Source organism: Salmo trutta, chromosome 11, assembly GCF_901001165.1.
Source record: "Salmo trutta chromosome 11, fSalTru1.1, whole genome shotgun sequence".
NCBI classification, from domain to species: Eukaryota; Metazoa; Chordata; class Actinopteri; order Salmoniformes; family Salmonidae; genus Salmo; species Salmo trutta.
Window position 1 is genome coordinate 13,108,987 of NC_042967.1, and position 15,071 is coordinate 13,124,057.

A 15,071-nucleotide genomic window follows, 5' to 3' on the forward strand; every position below is an offset into this window, starting at 1 on the left:
GGGTTTCATTTTAGTCAGAATTAATGAAACAACCTATTTTAACTGTGTTTACATGATGTTGTCTGGTTTATGCTATTTGCCTCCTACGGTTCAATGGTGATAGAGGACTTTGTTGTCAGGTTATTCAAGGCAAAGGTACACAGGTTCAAATGATCCCTGATCTTGCTGTTGTCGTTGATGTGACATAATGGTAGGTTGATTGGACCCAGGTCTTTGTGGTACCTTCAGTATCCTGGCTGGATGTACCTTTAGTATCCTGGCTGGATGTACCTTTAGTATCCTGGCTGGATGTACCTTTAGTATCCTGACTGGATGTACCTTTAGTATCATGGCTGGATGTACCTTTAGTATCCTGGCTGGATGTACCTTTAGTATCCTGACTGGATGTACCTTTAGTATCCTGACTGGATGTACCTTTAGTATCCTGGCTGGATGTACCTTTAGTATCCTGGCTGGATGTACCTTTAGTATCCTGGCTGGATGTACCTTTAGTATCCTGGCTGGATGTACCTTTAGTATCTTGGCTGGATGTACCTTTAGTATCCTGACTGGATGTACCTTTAGTATCCTGACTGGATGTACCTTTAGTATCCTGGCTGGATGTACCTTTAGTATCCTGACTGGATGTACCTTTAGTATCATGGCTGGATGTACCTTTAGTATCTTGGCTGGATGTACCTTTAATATCCTGGCTGGATGTACCTTTAGTATCCTGACTGGATGTACCATTAGTATCCTGACTGGATGTACCTTTAGTATCCTGGCTGGATGCACCTTTAGTATCCTGACTGGATGCACCTTTAGTATCCTGACTGGATGTACCTTTAGTATCCTGGCTGGATGTACCTTTAGTATCCTGACTGGATGTACCTTTAGTATCCTGGCTGGATGTGGTTTTAGTATCCTGACTGGATGTACCTTTAGTATCCTGACTGGATGTACCTTTAGTATCCTGACTGGATGTGCCTTTAGTATCCTGGCTGGATGTACCTTTAGTATCCTGGCTGGATGTACCTTTAGTATCTTGGCTGGATGTACCTTTAGTATCCTGGCTGGATGTACCTTTAGTATCCTGGCTGGATGTACCTTTAGTATCTTGGCTGGATGTACCTTTAGTATCTTGGCTGGATGTACCTTTAGTATCCTGGCTGGATGTACCTTAGGTATCCTGGCTGGATGCACCTTTAGTATCCTGACTGGATGTACCATTAGTATCCTGGCTGGATGTACCTTAGGTATCCTGGCTGGATGCGCCCTAGTGACATTTTCTTGGCAGAGATTTAAGTCCACAGGTCTGCTGTCCTGTATGTGTCCAGTGTTACTAGGTTTTGTCCGACGTTAACAGCAGACATAACACAACTCACGCCACCTCTGCTTGAAATCACAACGAGACAAAGGACCAAAACAAAGAGGAACACCTAGCGAGAGATCAACAACAGTGGCTCTCATATCCTCCTGGCCAGGCATCTGAATGACAAACCAGTGTCTCTGTCCCCTTTTAAGAAATCTGTTACAAGCCAGAGACACAGACAGACACAGAGGCCTGGGCTGAAAAGCTGTATATTTCTATTCATAATTGATGACCCAGTGCCCAGACAGACAGCACACAACACATGTAATATGGAATCACTCTGAGTTTCAGATGCATGGGTCTCGCCTGGACTACTGACACCGTGTGTGTGTGTGTGTGTGTGTGTGTGTGTGTGTGTGTGTGTGTGTGTGTGTGTGTGTGTGTGTGTGTGTGTGTGTGTGTGTGTGTGTGTGTGTGTGTGTGTGTGTGTGTGTGTGTGATCCTGCTGTGTGTGTTTATTCATGTTATTCTTCCTGTCTACAGTGTGGAGCTTGTTAGCACTTCAAGTGTCAGGTTGGCTTTGGTTGGGTGTTGGAGTGTCTGGTTGTAGGATACAGTAGCATGATTGGTGACTGCAGTTCATTTAATGAATATTGTTTTTATCATTTTTATAGTATTTGTTTATACCAAGTTGGTTATATACTGAACAAAAATATAAACGCAACATGCAACATTACAGTTATATAGTTACAGTTCATATAAAGAAATCAGTCAATTGCAATAGATTCATTAGGCCCAAATCTATGGATTTCACATGACTGGGCAGGGCTCAGCCATGGGTGCGCCTGGGAGGGTATAGGCCCACCCACTTGGCAGCCAGCGCCCATCCACTGTGGAGCCAGGCCCAGCCAATCAGAATGAGTCCCCCCCCCCCCCCCCCCCCCCCCCCCCCCCACCCCTCACCCCGGCTCAGACAATCCTGCTAGTGAAGAAGCCGGAGGTGGTGGTCCTGAGCTGGCGTGATTACATGTGGTCTGCGGGATTGTGAGGCCGGTTGGATGTACTGCCAAATTCTCTGAAACAAAGTTGGAGGTAGCTTATGGTAGACAAATGAACATTACATTCTCTGGCAACAGCTCTGGTGGACATTCTTGCAGTCAGCATGCCAGTTGCATACTTCCTCAAAACGTGAGACATCTGTGTTGTGTGAAAAAATTGCACATTTAAAGTGACCTTTTATTGTACCCAGCACAAGGTGCACCTGTGTAATGATCATGCTATTTAATCAGCTTCTTGATATGCCACACCTGTCAGGTGGATGGATTATCTTTGCAAAGGGGAAATGCTCACTAACAGGGATGTAAACAAATTTGTGCACCAAATTTCAGGGATTTTTTATTTCAGCTCATAAAACATGGGACCAAAACTTTACATGTTGCGTTAAAATGTTTGTTCAGTTTAGTTTCAGTAGTATACAGGTGTAGGATCTTAATTTGACCAGTATTGCTGCAGAAAACTAATCCTGCCGCAACAGGATTTGAACGTTTAGTCCATAATGTTTCTTGATCGGTGGTTAGGCTATTAGCTGGCCAAAATTAGGCTACATGAAAAGTGCAATACTGTTAATATGACCGTGTGTTAGTGTGGGTTTTCAGTACATTTAGGTCAATCACAAAGCTCATCTGCATTTTCTGCAGTGCAGCAACAATAGAGTGATCAAATTAAGATCCAACATGTGTATGGCAACACTGTATCAAAGCATTCCAGTTGAAGCTCGCATCCGCTACAAGACCATGGTGCTTGCCTACGGAGCTGTGAGGGGAACGGCACCTCCATACCTTCAGGCTCTGATCAGGCCCTACACCCAAACAAGGGCACTGCGTTCATCCACCTCTGGCCTGCTGGCCCCCCTACCTCTGAGGAAGCACGGTTCCCGCTCAGCCCAGTCCAAACTGTTCGCTGCTCTGGCACCCCAATGGTGGAACAAACTCCCTCACGACGCCAGGACAGCGGAGTCAATCACCACCTTCCGGAGACACCTGAAACCCCACCTCTTTAAGGAATACCTGTGATAGGATAAAGTAATCCTTCTAACCCCCCCCCCCCCCCCTTAAAAGATTTAGATGCACTATTGTAAAGTGGTTGTTCCACTGGATATCATAAGGTGAATGCACCAATTTGTAAGTCGCTCTGGATAAGAGCGTCTGCTAAATGACTTAAATGTAAAAATGTAAATGCATTACGTCAAAGCTATTTATTTTTGTCAGTTTAACAATCCACAATCACGTTTCTTTTCATATTGAAATTGTGGGTCACAATAGACTTCTGTAATATACGACTAACCCCTCTTTTGTCTTAAGTAAAGTTCACAGAGGTTGATAGTTCACCCCCTTAAGCTAACTCCTGTTCCCATAGCAACACATGGCGAGCCACCCTGGCCCAGTGAATATCCCCCATCAGCCAACAGTAATGGTTTTGACCCCTGACCCCTAGCACTCTACCACTCACCGCAGATCTGACACACGTCCATGTGTGAAAACACAATCGTCGTAGCCTGCAGCTCTCCGCAGCCCTCCCATCCCCACTGCATTACACCCCATAGCCTTCACGACCATGAAAGGGTTAACCATAGCTCTGCGAAAGGTTGCAAGTTCGAATCCCCGAGCTGACAAGGTACACATCTGTCGTTCTGCCCCTGAACAAGGCAGTTAACCCACTGTTCCTAGGCCGTCATTGAAAATAAGAATTTGTTCTTAACTGACTTGCCTAGTTAAATAAAGGTTGAAAAAAATTACAACCAAAGCTCTGCAGTGACACCTGCCAGCTAAGAGGACAAGCTTATCTCAAAGTTTAACACCATCACTATACTACAGGTATAGTAGGATACCACCACTGTAGGTTAATCAAATATCAGATGGAAGAAAGGTATGATCATGTCTTTACTTTGACTTCTATATTGTGGGTATCGTGGTTTGGCAGTGAGGTGTGTTTCTAAGATGAATCATTCAGTCACTTTAACACCATCACTGGTAAAAGCACCAAAACATTGTATATCTTAAACAATCTGCTTGGAAAGATATGACCTATGTCTTAACACTGACCCATGGGCCTATATTGAGGATCTCAAGTGTCGAGACAGTGTTTCTCAGTTATATGAGTCACTCAGTCACTTACCACCACAATCTCACTCACTCTGACCTCACAGAGGTCCCCTGTCAGGCTTTGAACATGGCCTACCTGGGCACAGCCAATCTCGTGCTCCGTCAGCCTCAACCGCTGCATTATTAATGAGCGCTCATCGGGACACTTAGCTCCCATGCTACACTACACAAAGCTAGCTAGCCACCCCACCGCTAACACCGGCATCCTGACCCGACCCTGCCCCGCTCCCAACAGTCTCAGCCCATGTTCACGCTAGCTACGCTAACAAAGTTAATTATGCTAGCTCGCTACGCCCAGGCCTGGGCTCTTACAGTATGTGCCATGCCCAAGTCAGGAGGCCCTTGCTGGGCATCCTCCAGCCTCTAATTGCTAACAACAGGAAGGCAGCAGCGATGCTACGCTAGCATACAGAACAGAGAGGTATTTCCAGGGACTTGGCCTGTGAGGCCCTGGCTATCAGGCTCCATTATTGTTGTAATTAGCTTTCCCCTCCATGGTGGCTCCCCCTCTGGCTTGATATGCCCGACCTCCCTGTATCTCAGTCTATTAGAGATGGAAACACACACACACACACACACACAACTGTTGAGTCAACACGGCTCCCAGAGCTTTCGGCTGTGCTTGTAGAGCAGCAACACAGATATGTATTCATTTGAATTGCGGACACAGGAGAGTTTTTATCTCTCACCGCTGTCCCTCTGTATTCTGTTGACGTTTATCCTACCTGGGTGTCACGTCCTGACCAGTATAAGGGTTATTTGTTATTGTAGTTTGGTCAGGACGTGGCAGAGGGTATTTTGTTTATGTGGTTCGGGGTGGTGATTTATGTAGTAGGGTGTTTGATTTATTATTTCTGGGTTTTGGTCTATGTTCTATGTTTTGTATTTCTATGTTCTTTCTAGTTTGTTGTATGTCTATGTTTAGGTTGATGGGGGGTTGGACTCTCAATTGGAGGCAGGTGCTTTCTCGTTGCCTCTGATTGAGAGTCCTATATATGGGTAATTGTTTGGTTTGGTGTTGTGGGAGATTGTTTCTTGTTTTGCTGAGTGTGTGTGACAAGACTGTTTTGTTGTTCGTGAGTGCTTCGTTTTGGTGTTCTCTTGATTTAAAATAAATATCAAGATGAGCATCCACATTCCTGCTGCGTTTTGGTCTCAATCCGACGACAACCGTTACACTGGGTTAGTTGCGGTAAAGGTAAATAAAGGTTGGAATATGAGAGAGACCCACAGCAGAATCACTTGTGTCCGGTGCAGGTTAATATGAATACATCTCAGTATTTTTCTAATATCTTGTTGTCTGACTGGATTATACTCAAGACTTTGAACCAAACTTCACCCTGCTAGAGTGTCACAAGGGGCTCGTCAGAGTCCTGGAACCCAGATAAAGCAACTAGAATCCATATGTGAATTCGAAATTCCTTCTTACATTTCCATTTTCCATTTTAGTAATCCAGAACGACTTCAAGTTTGTGCATTCTAAGTGCATTTAGGTGAGAGAACCACATATCTCAGTCATAGTAAGTGCATTTGTCCTCAATAAAGTCGCTATCAGCAAAGTCAGTGCGCTAGTAAGGAAGACAATGGCGTTGGTTTTATTTCTCTGAGAGACCTACTTCTCCTACAGGTAGTATCCTAGCTGTCAGCCACTGTTAGCGTTCCCACCATGTACCTTTTATATAACACCTTGGCCTTCGCCGTCAGAGGCCACCATCCTGCAGGACAGCTGCCCCTGATCACCAATTAGCAGTAACTGTCCCCTCCTGTGAGTGAGGGGGGCCTGGAGGTCTGGACGTCTGCATGGAGGACCAGGGAGGACCAAGGAGGCAGGGGGTGAACTGGAAGGCAGAGGGGAGGAGCAGAAAGGCAGGAGGGAGGAGCAGGGGTTGGAGGTCCCATGAAGGACACTGCTCCCAGGGTGGCTGTCGGGGTGGGCAGGAGAGCGTGAAGGACTGGGATGGGTATTTCTCCGCATAGGGTTGGTCATTCAGCCAGTTAGTTAGGACTGGGACTCAGCACGTCTCACTGCTCTCGCTGTCCTTCTGTCTATTTCTCCTTCTGTCTATTTCTCCATCTGTCTATTTCTCAGTCTGTCTCAGTATGTACAGTGCATTCGGAAAGTATTCAGACCCTTTGACTTTTTCCACATTTTGTTACGTTACAACCTTATTTTTTTCCTTCATCAGTCTACACACACTACCCCATAATTACAAAGCAAAAACAGGTTTTTAGTATTCAGACCCGTTACTCAGTACTTTGTTGAAGCATCTTTTGGCAGCGATTACAGCCTCAAGTCTTTTTGGGTATGACGCTACAAGCTTGGCACACCTGTATTTGGGGAGTTTCACCCATTCTTCTCTGCAGATCCTCTCAAGCTCTGTCAGGTTGAACGGGGAGCGTTGCTGCACAGCTATTTTCAGGTCTCTCCAGAGATGTTCGATTGGGTTCAGGTCCGGGCTCTCTTCCTCGATATATCTATCGATCTCTCTCTCTCTTTCTCTCTCTATCTCTCCCTAGATCTATCAATCTATCTCTTTCTCTCTCTATCTCTCCCTAGATCTATCTCTTTCTCTCTCTATCTCTCCCTAGATCTCTTTCTCTCTCTATCTCTCCCTAGATATATCTCTTTCTCTCTCTATCTCTCCCTAGATCTCTTTCTCTCTCTATCTCTCCCTAGATATATCTCTTTCTATATCTCCCTAGATCTATCTCTTTCTCTCTCTCCCTAGATCTATCAATCTATGTCTTTCTCTCTCTCTCTATCCCTAGATCTATCTCTTTCTCTCTATCCCTAGATCTATCTCTTTCTCTCTATCCCTAGATCTATCTCTTTCTCTCTATCCCTAGATCTATCTCTTTATCCCTAGATCTATCTCTTTCTCTATCTCTCCCTAGATCTATCAATCTATCTCTTTCTCTCTCTCTATCCCTAGATGTATCTCTTTCTCTCTCTATCTCTCCCTAGATCTATCAATCTATCTCTTTCTCTCTCTCTATCCCTAGAGCTATCTCTTTCTCTCTCTCCCTAGATCTATCAATCTATGTCTTTCTCTCTATCTCTCCCTAGATCTATCTCTTTCTCTCTCTCCCTAGATCTATCAATCTATCTCTTTCTCTCTATCTCTCCCTAGATCTATCTCTTTCTCTCTCTCCCTAGATCTATCTCTCTCCATTGATCTATCTACCTATCTGTCAGTCAGTCTGTCAGTCTGTCTGTCTGTCTCCCATGTTTAAAGTGCATTATTGTGCGGGGGCATGCTCTTTGAGATTGTGTGTTTGTTTTACGTGTGGAAGTGTGCTGTGACATTCTGACCCCTAACTTCTCTAGGAGGGTGTGTGTGTTTGTGTTTGCCATGCCTCTGGACCTAGACCATCTCCAGGGTGTGTTTGTTATTGTCTGTGTGTGAGTTTGTTTAAGTGCCCCTGTATGTATTGGTGTGTGTGTGTGTGTGTGTGTGTGTGTGTGTGTGTGTGTGTGTGTGTGTGTGTGTGTGTGTGTGTGTGTGTGTGTGTGTGTGTGTTCGCTGATAAAGATGAGCCATCACCTTCCCCATAGTGTTAACCCTGCTAACCTACCTTGTCCTCCTCTCTCCTCCCCGCATTGAGAAGGATAGACCTTGGCTTGATGAACATCCCCATAGTGCTTACCCTGCTAGCCTGCCTTCTCCTCTCTCCACTCCTCCTCTTATTGTATCTGATATGAGCCCCCTGTGACGCGCTCGGTAATGAGGCCTATATGGTGTTAGAGATGGAGAGATGCTACTGCAGAGCTCTGCTCTGAGTTATCGGCCTCAACACACACACACACAAACACATAGCGTACGGGCAGCATGCGTACACACACGCGAACACACACACACACGCCACAACTCGGAGACAGAGAACAGCGGCGTGCATATCGATCTAATATTGTTTCTTTGAACCCAACAGCTTCACTAGGCTGTGAAGTGCTCTCACTGAGGAGAGAGAGCATTCCCCCAGTGTACTGTAGTGTAATGCGCCTATCAGGGAAAGTGTGTGTGTGTGTGTGTGTGTGTGTGTGTGTGTGTGTGTGTGTGTGTGTGTGTGTGTGTGTGTGTGTGTGTGTGTGTGTGTGTGTGTGTGTGTGTGAAAGAATGAGAGAGAGACAGAGAGACAGAAAGAAAGAGAGAAAGAAAGAAAGAAAGAAAGAAAGAAAGAAAGAGAGCATTACATTATCATTGAGGTGTGTGGTGTTCATTGTTTCTCTCCAGAAAATAGAACTGTAGAAAAAAGTATTATGTGGATCATGTTCTGGTCACTGCTTATTGCTATCTTTAAATCACTTCTGTTTTTATAATGGTAAATATCCATAAAATAGTCAAATCACCTGCTTAATTCAACCATAAAACACTACTCCACATTTTATAAAAGTAAAAAACACATCTCAATGGGATGTGTATTTTTGCTGTAGTTCAGGTATGTTACATCTGCCTCAACCCTTGTCGTGTCCTTCAGACACAGTACATGTCTATTGAATATGAATTGGACCTTTCAGATACAGCTCATGGTATTGAAAACAACACTGGCTTATTGGCCGGTTCAGTTCATTCACACACGGTGTGAATGTGTATGTGCGTGTGTATGTGAATTTCTGAGTGTTCTTGTGTCTGTGTGTGGAGATGCTCCTGTCAAACAAGAAGGACTAAAGCGCCATCTTGTGGCAGCAGTGAGAATGGCGTGTAGGATGATATTCAGAGATGTTTATATGAGACTATTTTACCTTCACCTCTTAGAAAGAGACCATTATACAATTGTGTAAAGTACTTAAGTAAACATACTTTCAAGTACAACTGAAGTAGTTTTTTGAGGTATCTGTACTTTACTTTACTATTTATATTTTTTTTGACAACTTTCATTTTGACTTCACTACATTCCTAAAGAAAATAATGTACTTTTTACTCCATACATTTCCTTCATTTTCTTTCACTTTGAAAGCTTAGCAGGACAGAAAATGGTCTAATTCCCACACTTATCAAGAGAACATCCCTGGTGACCCCAACTGCCTCTGATCTGGCGGACTCACTAAACACAAATACTTTATTTGTAAAGGATGTCTGAGTGTTGGAGCCCCTGGCTATCAGTAAAGAAAATAAAAAATAAAAAAGTGTGCCGTCTGGTTTGCTTAATATAAGAAATTTAAAATGATTTATACTTTTACTTTTACTTTTGATACTTAAGTATATATTTGCAATTACATTTACTTTTGATTCTTAAGTATATTTAAAACCAAATACTTTTAGACTTTTACTGAAGTAGTATTTTACTGGGTGACTTTTACTTTACTTGAGTCATTTTCTATTAAGGTATCTTTACGTTTACTCAAGTATGACAATTTGGTACTTTTTCCACCACTGCCGTTATATCACAGTAATGACCCACAGCATGTCCCCAACAGCTGGTTGGTAGTGCTTGAACCTAAATGATAAGAATATGTGGCTTTGAAGTGATTGACGTGTAGGCTCCTCTGTAGCTTATAGGGTGTAATTACAGAGTCATTACCAGTTGTAGTATGATTCACCTCACATAACTCAGTACAATATGTGTACATGTGTCCTGTTTAAGGACTTGGGGTTAACTGACCTTTGACCCTGGTGATATTTTACACTGAGATTACATTTGACATTTTTGTCATTTAGCAGACACTCATATCCGGAGCGAATTCCAGGATCAATTGCACAAGGCACATCGACATATTTTTCACCGGTGTTGGCTCGGGGATTTGAACCAGCGACCTTTTGGTTACTGGCCCAACACAGCCCTCACAATACCATGCTGCATGTTTACCATTGCGTCTATAACTTCTGAGCACACTGGCAAATACATACATATTTTGATGTTTTGGAACTTTTGGAAGTACAGAAGGAGTCAAAGACAGCTTGTTTTCGGACATTGCTCTCAAGCGTCCAAGTTAGTAGTAAACAAAACGACCCATGCACTCGATACACAGAAGATGCTCTCTCTTATTGCAACAAAGTAATACTACTTTGTTCACAGCAAACCCCTTATCAATGTAATATTGATGCTGGCTGAAGGGACAGCCCTGCTATGTCTTCCCTAACGAGCATTGTCATGTGTCCCCTGGATGGGCTGTTCCACTGTCTGTTCCCACACAACGCTGTCCACATGAAGAAAGAAGGGAGAGACAGCTAAACACAAAAAGAAGAAGAGAAAAAACTAAAGGAGGCAGGATGAGAGGAGGAGAGAGGGGGAAGGAGGAGAGGAGAGGAGAGGAGAGGAGAGGAGAGGAGAGGTGGAACTAGTTAAGAATGGTCTTCCGACAAGAATAGAAGTCTGGCACAGGCCCCCCTTCTCTTCTCTTCCCTTTCATACATAAATAGTTGTCTTTCCTTCACTCAGCATCTGAGCAAACAATGGTTGATCAGTGAGGAAGGTAGACCTAACCAGATAGAGAGAGAAAGAGAGGGAGGGAGGGGAAGCTATAATGCTACATGACAATAGTGCTACTTTGATATTGACTATCATTAGCTTCGTTAGACTGGTAAATGCCACTGATAAGATAGAATGGGGAAATAGACGCAGAAGGATGACTCCTTTTAAGTTCTGGGGAGAGATGTCATGTTAAAGTGTGAGGCGCATAGGCAAAGTCAAATTGTGTCTTTCTTTCTCTCTCTCTCTCTCTCTCTCTCTCTCTCTCTCTCTCTCGCTCACTCTTCTCTCTCTTTCGTCTGTTTTTCAGTCTGTTTGTGACTGGTCTTAGCGCTTGTTTGATGGGACACTGTGTGTAAAGTCCTACTCCCCAGACAATCACTTTGGACCTCTGTTTAATTCATTCCGACGTCTTTACAATGAAGAAGAGCTAGCCTCTGATCTTAACTGGATGTTTCAGATTGTTGGATACTTTCTCCGGAGTGACAACGTTGATTAATAATGGAAAGCGTATACGTCGGCATCTTTATCTGAAATGTTCGTAAAACTTTCCGTGGTGATTAAAGTGTTCGTCTTCTTCCTGGAGTCACTCAGTGACTTCTCCCTCTGTTCATTGGGGAGTGGCAACAAGTCCTGCATTAGACAACATGTCAGTTCACAGATAATCAGTTATGCGTCATAGGGAAAATGTCTGCCCTTTTTCTTTCACCGACATTTTGATCCTCAAAAAGCGTAGCAAAAAAGATTCCATTTCAATTCATTTATTTTCATTTATTTGAATAAACCACAGAAAACCACGGATATTAATAAGACGCATGTTATTGTTATTTCTTTAAACACACCTATATGTATATACAGTATATATACACTGCATTCGGGAAAGTATTCAGACCACTTAACTTTTTCCACATTTTGTTACGTTACAGCCTTATTCTAAAATGTCTAAAAAAAAAAATTCACCTCATCAATCTACACACAATAATGACGAAGCAAAAACAGGTTTTAAAAATGTTTGCAAATTTATAAGAAATAAAACCTGAAATATCACCTTTACATAAGTATTTCATTTTTTTCCTTCATCAGTCTACACACACTACCCCATAATGACAAAGCAAAAACAGGTTTTTAGTATTCAGACCCTTTACTCAGTACTTTGTTGAAGCAGCTTTGGCAGCGATTACAGCCTTGAGCCTTCTTGGGTATGATGCTACAAGCTTGGCACACCTGTATTTGAGGAGTTTCTCCCATTTTTCTCTGCAGACCCTCACAAGCTCTGTCATGTTAAATTTGGACTCATCAGACCAAAGGACCGATTTCCTCTGGTATAATGTCCATTGCTCATGTTTCTTGGCCCAAGCAAGTCTCTTCTTCTTATTGGTGTCCTTTAGTGGTGGTTTCTTTTCAGCAATTCGACCATGAATGCCTGATTCACACAGTCTCCTCTGAACAGTTGATGTTGAGATGTGTCTGTTACTGCATTTATTTGGACTGCAATCTGAGGTGCAGTTAATTGCCGATTTCTGAGCCTGGTAACTCTAATGAACGTGTCCTCTGCAGCAGAGGAAACTCTTGGTCTTTCTTTCCTGTGGTGGTCCTCATGAGAGCCAGTTTCATCATAGCGCTTGATGGTTTTTGCGACTGCAAATTTCAACGTTTTTTAAAATGTTCCGTGTTGACTGATCTTCATGTCTTAAAGTAATGACGGACTGTGTGCAAAACTGTCATCAAGGCAAAGAGTGGCTATTTGAAGAATCTCAAATATAAAATATCTTTTGATTTCTTTAACACTTTTTTTGGTTACAACATGATTCCATATGTGTTATTTCATAGTTTTAATTTCATAGTTTATTCTACAATGTAGAAAATAGTAAAAATAAAGAAAACTTCTGCATGAGTAGGTGTTCTAAAACTTTTGACTGGTACTGTACAGTACATAGAATATAAACTGTATTTCTCCACTCAGCAGCACCAGTTATATAACCAGGCAGTATTATATGACAGAGTAGAACCCAGAGAGAAATCAATGTTTCTGTACTTTAGGGACAGACACTGTGACTTGGAACACCACTAATAATGTTTTTTATTTCCCCCTCTTTGTCTTGATCATTTCAACTGTGGGGTTTAAGCATTTTATTCAAGCCTTTATAGGACTTTAACAAGGAAGAGCAAGAGAAGAGCACACCAAGTGGGCACAGACGTTATTTCAACATCGAGTTTTGATTTACATTTGGTTGAGTTGTCAACTAACGTGAATTCAACGTGAAATCAACAACCAAAAATGGACCTTGTCGTTAGATTTCTGTTCGAATTTGGGTGTGAAAAAAAATGAATTCCCTTACGTTGATGACATCGATCAGTTTTTCACGTTGATTCAACATCATCACGTTTTGGGTTTGAATTGACATGGAAACAACGTTGATTCAACCAGCTTTTGCCGAGTGGGCAGCCTTGAAAATGTTGAGTAGAAAGGTTTTCCATTCTCAGCCCAGGCCAAGGTTGAGAGCGGACAACTTGCCCTTCGGTTATCAATATTACTACAGTATCACCTCATAATATAAAAATGGATACTAATGTTTTTATTATGTCAAGTCCACTCTTTTATTTGTATTAAATTACATGAATATAAGTTCAAATCATGTGTTTCTGGACTTGATGTGTGTCATACATTATCCCACTTAAAAAGAACATCGGGACATTAAAATGCAAATGTAGATATCATGTTAAGTTTATATTTATACTTTTTAACGAAAAAGACAATGATAAATCATTTTATGTCGTGTGACTTTTGGCAGTGGCAATTTTGTTGAGATGAATAAACTTCAAATGACTTTGAATTCACGTGTGACTAGTGTCTCTCCCTCAGTGAAAAGTGATCTATTTTTTAGGAGAATTTAATGACATTTCTGTTTTTGCGCTTTGGACAGGCTTCAGAAATGCGTTTTTTTTTCCGTTCTTTTTTTAAAGGATAAATGCATTTGCAGTTTTCCGCTCAGCAAAGTTTATTTTTATCTTAGGAGGCATTTTAAAGCTCTATTCGCTGTCACAGTGAGACGAGTGTGCTCTCACATTGGATTGCGAGGTGCAAATGTATGAAAAAAGGCACAGAGGCTGAGACTCAGCAGTAGGCAGCCAGGAGTGTTGTGGAAGCGAGAAAATCAGATCACTTGAATGCTTTCTCAAACATTTCTCGAGGAGACACCAGTATCAGCGCTGTTAGTATCGCTCTCTCTCTCCCTCTCTTCTCTCTTCTCTCCTTCTCTCCTCTTTTTCTCTCCTCTCTTTCTCTCTCTCCTCTCTCTTTTTTTTTCTCTCTCTCTCCTTTCCCCTGTCTCTCTCTTTCCTCTATCTCTATCTCTATCTCTCTCTTTGTCTTTTTCTCTTTCTCTTTTCACTCTCAGGCTCTCCTCTCTCTCTCTCTCTCTCTCTCTCTCCCTCTCTCCCTCTCTCTCTCTCTCCCCCTACTCATGACCTATATACAATCAGTTGTATTAGAGTATTTCCACTGTACTGTTCAGTGTACTGTATGCATGGTTCAGTTTTATTTTGGTTTTCTTTAACGATGTTGTCTGTACATTCCTCATTACCCCAGTAGCCTATTACATTTCAATTCAGATGTTTTTAAATACATTTTGCTATCACTTTACAAACGTTTTCCAAGCAAAATGGTATATTACTGACTGCACTATTTCTCATCAAAGAAATGATTCATTATTCTGAGTGATTCTACAGGTATTGTTTTTCTGTGTAGCTACCATGGAGGCTACATTAAGTTCAGTCAAATAGTCACGCTTGTCCATTTTCCATTGAATTGTAGTGACACCAACTCTGTCCTCTCTTTTCTCCAGAATCGTGCAATATCTATGGTAATGTATATTATTTTAGACCATAGAAAAACTCTCAGCACACTAGTACATCAGCAATCACTCTACTATACGTTAATGTGATGTATTGTTATGCTAGTATTCTCCATAATACTCCATAATACATGCTATGAATCATCTCATCATGGGTCTGTGGTAATACTCTGATCTCACTCTACTGTATGTGCAGTACTGCTCCTCAGATCTGCTGATCTCACTCTACTGTATGTACAGTACTGCTCCTCAGATCTGCTGATCTCACTCTACTGTATGTGCAGTACTGCTCCTCAGATCTGCTGATCTCACTCTACTGTATGTACAGTACTGCTCCTCAGATCTGCTCATCTCACT